Here is a 6,251-nt window from a genome sequence, read left to right on the forward strand (position 1 = left end):
TTTCCCTTGTGCCCCATCTTGCCTTCTTGTCACATTTAATTGATCACATAGATACACATTTATTTCTGGGCTTTTTCCTCCATTCCTTTGATCTATGTGTCTCTTGTTCTATACTGCTTGGATTGCTAAATCTTTGTAGTAGACTTTGAAATATAAGAGAATGTTTCTTCCAGTTTTGTTCCTCTTTCTAATGATTGCTTTGGGTATTCAGAGTTTCTTGTGGTTCCATACAAATTTTCAGGTAATTTATTCTAGTTCTGTGAAAATGCTATTGGTATTTCTTAAGGATTGCATTGAATCTATAGGTCATTTTGCATAACTCGGATATTTTCACAATATTATATCTTACATTCCATAAGCACAGTATATATCTTCCTATTTATTTATTTGTGTCATCCTCACATTTCTTCTAACATTAGCTTAAATTTTCAGCGTGTAAGAATTTCCCCTCCTTGGTTAAAATATTCTTTAATAATTGATTTTTATAATTGCAATTACAAATGGGATTGTTGTGATTTCTCTTTCTCACAGATTATTACTACTGTATAAAGTCCAAAAGATTTCTATATATTAAGTTTGTTTCCTGCAACTTGACTGATTTCACCTATTAATTCTAATAGGTTTCTTTGGTGTAGTGTCTCATTTTTTTTTCTAGAAAATTAAGTCATCTGCCAATAGTGACTGTTTTGCATTTTCTTTATCAGCATGGATGTCTTTGATTGATTTTTCTTTTCAGATCTCTGTGTCTAGGACCTCCAGTACTTTGTTGAATAAAGTGGTAAGTGTGGACTTCCTGGTCTTGATCCTGATCTGAAAGGAAAAGCTTTAGGCTTTTCCCTGTTGTGAATGACGTTAGTTGTGGGCTTGCAATATATGAACTTTATTATATGGAGGGAAATTCCTTCTCTACACACCCTGGGAAGTTTTTACTATAAATGGATTTTTAATTCTGTCAAGTGCTTTCTGTGCATCTATTGAGACGACCACATGATTTTGATGTTTCAGTCAGTTAATGTGGTGTGACAGGTTGATGGATTTGCAGGTCTTGAAGCATCCTTGCATAAGTGGAATAAACCCATGCAATCATGGTGTTTGAACCTTTTCTTGTATTGTGGAATTCAGTTTGCTAATACTTGAGTGAGGATTGTTGCATGTGATCAGGGATATTGCGTATATTGTGGTGTGTGTGTGTGTGTGTGTGTGTGTGTGTTTGTGTGTCTGGGTGTGTTTGATTTCCTTGTTTGGTTTTGGTTTCGGGGTAACGCCGTCCATATAGAATGAATTTGGAAACTTTCCATTGTCTTCAGTTTTGAGACTAATTTAAGATGCAGAGGTGTCAACTCCCTTGAAAAATTTTGTAGAATTAGGACGCCTGGGTAGTTCAGTCAGTTGAGACTCTAACTCATGATTTCAGCTCAGGTCATGATCCCAGGATCAAGGGTAGGAGCCCCACGTCTGGCTCTGCACTGAGTGTGGAACCAGCTTGAGATCCTCTTTCTCAATCTCTCCTGTCCCTCTCCCTTTTCAAATGCTCTCTCTCTCTCCCCAAGATAACAATAAATAACAATAAAATAAAATAAAACTAATGTTTTCTTGCTGTAGTTCTGCTTGCATGATTTCTACTACCTTGTCTTACAGGTAGATGATCCTTCTGCATCACCTAATCTGTTATTGATTCATTCTAATGTAGTCTTTAATTTCCATCATTGTACTCTTTGGGTCTGATTGTTTCTTTGGTTAAATTTTCCATTTCTTTGTTGAGGTTCTCACTGTGTTCATCTACCCTTCTCTTGGGTGTGGTGAGCATGTGGATGATCATTACTTTGAACTGGTTATCAGGTAGATGGCTTATCTCCGTGTTATGTCCATCTTCTTCTGAGATTTTTATCTTCTTTTTTTTAATTGGAACATATTTCTCTATCTCCTTGTTTTGTTTGACTGCTTCTTTCTATATATAGGTAGGATTAATCCAAAGCATTCATCAAAGATGCCAAATCATGTAAAATTCACTAATGTCTTCTGAAGTTGGGGGTACTTACATCTATTATTCCTGTATTGATACACATTTAAGTTTTAAATTAAACAATTTATATTGTCCTTTGTTACATGTAGACACATGGGTTCCCATTTTTGGTGTTTAACTTTAATGAAATCTATGCCTATCAGTATAAAAAACACCACACGCAAAATGACTCAAAATAATATGGGTACTTAGAGTTTACTTTTTATGATATCAAGTATCTAACTATTTCTAATTATGGCAAACCAAGTGACCTAGGTACGACGGATGAACTAGATATGAAAATATCTTTGGAATATGATGGCAAGGTGAATTAGTTTTCAAGGACTCTTTTTAAAATAACTTCATTTATTTTGAGGGCGAGAGAGGGAGAGAGAGAAAAGAGGGTGAAGCAGAGGGAGGGAGAGACAGAATCCCATGAGGGTCCATGCTGTCAGTGCAGAGCCTGATGTGATGTGAGGCTCAGTGTCATGAACCAGGAGATAATGAACTGAGCCAAAATCAGGAGTCAGACACTAAACCGACTGAGCCACCCAGGTGCCCCTAGAGATTTAGCTCCTACTTTACACCCATTAATTAGGTGAACACAAAATTTTCATATTAGTAAATTTGGGACAAAAGATTCTGGATACACAGCTCAGTCCTTTCTGCATTATGGGAGCCAGAGTAATGAGCCCAATATGTACAATACCTATGCATAATCTCACAAGGTAGACACAGAGAAATATACCAATTTGATTTGATATCCTTGACTTCTGTGTGACTCTTTCTACTCTCAATTTATTGTTGATGATCATCTCCCTAATTATGTTCCATATGTATATATCTCCAGGGTGTTGGTGGATCCCCTAACCCAAGCTCATAAATAATTTCCATGGCTTCTTATGGGTATAGGTAATAATTTATGCACTGTTTTATGCATGTATGTAGAAATGTAAAAAATGCTTTGGGAGAAAACTGGGAGGGGTTCTACATTGGAATGTATTTAGCAGCATCTCTTATTTTTCTCCATTCTTTATGGTAATAGATGCATACGTGTGGATGGGATACTCCAACATTGGAAGGGAAAGGACATTTCAATCCCTTCTTCACCTTGGACCCTGTAGGATCTCCAAATGCACTAATCAAACAGGCTATCGTTTCACAGCTTGAAAATCCCCTTCAAATTCTTCAAATCCAAAAGAGACAGTCTTTACATACGTCCAAATAACAGACTTTGTGAGGAGACTGGGGTTCTTGGCCGATAAGGGAAAGAACAGTAATTGTGACTTGATTTCAAACTATGAAACACATATATGGAAGAAATTACTCTAGTGTCCATACATAATGTGTATTGAATTTCTCACCTTTTTTGATGCAGATTTCTTTGGTGTATATGGTCAAAATGGCTGTCAGATTACATTTCTGATGTCCTGCTATTTCACTGGGTGGAAGGAAGAAGACAGAGTATCAGTTTTATTGGAAAATGGCCTTTATTGAATATTGGGAAAAGCACAGTACAAAGAGATCACAGACAGGAAGAACTTAATGGACTTAGGCTTTATTTCAAGGATCTATAGGCATCATATTGTTTATTTTTATTTATTCCTACATATTGTTACAATTAAGGTCATCATGTCACAGGTGATGGCACAAAAGCATCAAGCTCTTAAGCCACAAAGACTCAGATCTAGTGAACACTCATGGGCCAAGAGGTACTGTTCAAATACTCTTCAAGTAACTCTGAATAAGACACGATTTCTTCCATAATTTCTAGCAGAGGAAACTGAGCCAGAGCAATTACATAACTGAGCCCCAGGACTACAAGTGTGCACTCAGAAATTTCATGAAGTGACCGCGTTCACTGCCAATGTCCTTACTTTACACCTTTATGCTTATAGCTTATTTGTAAGTTGATCAAGAACCGTGGTGAAAGCACCTATACCATTATGTCTGTCACTGTAGAAAACTGCTTTATGAGGATTTTCAGCACAGAAGAAAAAGACGCAGTTGGGAAGTTAAGAAAGTACTAAATTTTTGGGGCGCCTGGGTGGCGCAGTCGGTTAAGCGTCCGACTTCAGCCAGGTCACGATCTCGCGGTCCGTGAGTTCGAGCCCCGCGTCGGGCTCTGGGCTGATGGCTCGGAGCCTGGAGCCTGTTTCCGATTCTGTGTCTCCCTCTCTCTCTGCCCCTCCCCCGTTCATGCTCTGTCTCTCTCTGTCCCCCCCAAAAAAATAAATAAAAACCGTTGGAAAAAAAAAAAAAAGAAAGTACTAAATTTTTAATCCATTTCCCAATCATTTACTTTTGCAAACATATCTTTTAGAAACTATCCATATTTTCTTTTACAAACTTATCTAAATCAAGCAATATAATAAAAGAAACATTCCTATGGCTATAATGGTAGATTATATTATTTTCAGTGAATCTACATTTCTTCCCTCTGACAACGTTGAAAAGAGTATACTCTACAGACAACCACGAGAAGTTGGCCCATGTGACTTGTTTTCACAATATAATGTAAGGATGTGATCACTTGTTTTCACAATGTAATGTGAGTGGGAATGTGAGAGCTCATGACGTCAGAGACCAGGCACTAAGAGACACATTTCTGCTAGCTGTTATCTCTGCTATAAAATCATACACCAGGCAGCCCGGTCTTCTCAAAATGAAATCTATACACGGATCTGAGCTGAACGTGTATGCAGTCCAGAGTAAGGTCCAGCCTTGATCAGTTAGAACAGAGCCAAACCACAAACAGGTAAATGAAAAATTAATGTGTAATTTTCAATGTCATTGCAAACTTGGGTACTCTGAAACACAACTTTGGTAATTAGTTACAGTTCCCATTAACAACTATATTCAATTCATTTTGACTTTTCATATAAATTTTCTAGAAGAGTATAAGGATTATGTACAGAGAATATAAAGAATATGTCTCACTTCACAGATATAAATATATGTGAAATATGAGTTTGGTTTGCAAATAATAATCAAGGTTAATCTCTTTCCCTCTTATAATTGAATAAGGGTAGAAAATTCTCTGAATCATCATCAAATTACTCAAGTTTGTCTTGAATTCTGGCAACAACTAAACATTTGACCAACACCGATTTCTGTACATTTTAATTTTTTGTTTTCTCTATTATTGAACATTTTAGTTTTTTGCCTCAAAGTATTTTTTAGTACGGTTGTAAAGACTGACAGAGGTGTGTGCATGAAAACATTAAAAAAATAAATCTTTTCCAAAATATTTGAACCCATGTAAGGAAAACAACAAATAAGACCCCGGTTATTATCCAACTAGAAAGCAATCTCTACCTCAAAATGAGTTTAACCTTTGATAGTGTGGTACCAAGAGAGATTTGGAGAGTACACTTTGGTTCCATCATCGGAGGAAGTGGGCCGATCTGAATGGTTCTTATACAGCAACCCTGTGGTTGTTCTATGATAACCTCAAGGGGCCGTTCATTTAGTACTCTCGGCTCCAAATCCACCCTCAGTGCCCTGTTCTCAGATAACAGTGGAAGATCCTATCCATTTTCTCTCTTGTCATCTCACATGAAGTTGACTTTTGTCAGTAAAAGACAATGGAGAGCCAGTGCAGCAGAAAGGGCTCTTCTTCCTGGCTTCATGGTGTTTTCTCTCCTTTGGCCACCATGGCTTGGTTGCCAGTTGCAGTCTTGCAGGAAGTCACGAGTATTCATCCTCTAGCAAGTTCTTGAAGGCAATGTGTCAGTTTCCTGTCTTCTGGTCTTTCCTCCTAGCACTCTGACAGGGAGCTCTTCCTGTTTGCCAGTCACAGCCTGAGATCCTTCCTCACCAAGTTCAGCCCGTGGAGTTTGGAGCTGATCTGTCCCAGGCCAATCCAGTGAGCCCATCAGCCGTGAAGCTGTGTGTAGCCACATCGTCTTCAATGACATCTGAATCCCATCTTCAGAGAGTAGATCTGGCTTCAGTGATCTGTCCTTTAATTGTAGGATATTCTTTGTAATTTTCTTTAACGAGTATCCTTTCCTTTTACTAAGCTTTCTCTTATAAGTAGATAAATGTTTACTTCAAGTGTCCCCTTGTTTCTGTCTCCTGACTCATTTCTGACTGATAACCTCGTCACCCTGGGTGGTTCAATCCTCATTTGAGGTCCTTTAAGGGTTAGGACAAATTAATTACTTGGAAATACAATGGAATTATTCACTTTGTTGAGAATTTTTACAATAATATTATGATTTGTAATATATATATATATATATAT

The sequence above is a fragment of the Lynx rufus genome, unplaced genomic scaffold (genome assembly GCF_022079265.1).
Source record: "Lynx rufus isolate CCGP_SWC_20201006 ecotype Redwood Valley unplaced genomic scaffold, mLynRuf1.p SCAF_7, whole genome shotgun sequence".
NCBI classification, from domain to species: Eukaryota; Metazoa; Chordata; class Mammalia; order Carnivora; family Felidae; genus Lynx; species Lynx rufus.